Consider the following 1,285-nt stretch of genomic DNA (forward strand, 5'->3'; position numbering starts at 1 on the left):
GCCGCCTCATCCACACAAGGAGCCATTCTCTGCTCCTGCACCCTCCTCCCCCTTTAATTCCTGGATAATTTCCTTTGCTCCTTGGTGTATCATAGGAGCGCATGCATATGCACAGTTTAAATTATACATCTATAATTACACACCGTGCCTCAGTAAAGAATGTAAACTCAGAGCCCCAATGGGGTTGAGTGGCTTTAATTGCAGGGCAGGAGTCAGTTAAATTCGCATTAACTTTTTCGCCGGCACGGATTTTTTTCTCAGCCTCTGGATCCCTGGGGGAGCACAGGGAGCTGCTGCACGTCACAGCACGCAGGAAAACCCCCCACCCACGCTCCCCCCAGCCCTCTGACACGGCGGGGGGCGCGCGAGCTCAGGGCAAGGGGGGGGGGAAAAAAAAACCAAACCAGAGATGACAGGATGAAGCGCCGAAATGGTCGGTTCTGCTAAAAATAGTCAAAAAAAACCCTGGCTTCTGAGCCCAAAAGGGGCCTCGTTGGGTCACAGAGCAAGGTCTTTGGTTGTCTTCCACGCTGCCCTTTTCCACGGCGGGATCTTTGGGTGCAGGGTGAGGATGAGAGGCTTGGAGAGCGAGCCCAGATCCCAGCAGGATGCAGGCGCCAAGTCCGTGGGCTCCGTCCGAACGCCTCGGTGCGGCCGAGGCTCCCGTGGGAAGCCCCAAGCAGCAGATGTTTTGCTCATCAGGGGGTCCCCGGGCCCTCGGCCGAGTTCTCACCTCTCCCGTGGTGGGTTCCTGGGCTGGGCGTCCTGACAGCAGCACCGTCAGCACAAATCCCCATCCAAATGCCTGGGAAAGCAGAGAGACCCCCCCCCTGCAGCCTGCACGAGCTCTTCTCTACGTCAGCCAGTGGGGCCCGAGCTCAAACTCCCCATAAAACCATCTCAGGCAGCAAACTCCAGCAGAAGGTGCAGCTCCCAGGCCAGAGGCACTGGATTTGGGGTGGAAGAAGCAGATCCGTTCCAGCTCAAGGCGCTGAAGCAGCTCCAGGAACATCATCCCAGCTTCCCAGCACCGTGCAAGGAGGGGGGTGGCTCCGTCTCAGGCAGGCTTCCCCCGTGCACACTGCAACACAGGGGGCAGGGGAAGCAGAGCAGTCCATAAAAAAACCAGCCTCAGAAGGTCTGAGGGATAAAACAACAGCCTAACGGCATCAAAAACGATCCACAGGGCACGGCTGGAGCGTGGGGAACCAGAGACCCCGCCCCCGGGGCAGCAGGCAGCAGCAACAGGAGACAGCAGCCCCTCCAAAATAACGATGGAGACGTC

This window comes from Merops nubicus, unplaced genomic scaffold (genome assembly GCF_000691845.1).
Source record: "Merops nubicus isolate BGI_N331 unplaced genomic scaffold, ASM69184v1 scaffold34920, whole genome shotgun sequence".
Classification (NCBI taxonomy): Eukaryota; Metazoa; Chordata; class Aves; order Coraciiformes; family Meropidae; genus Merops; species Merops nubicus.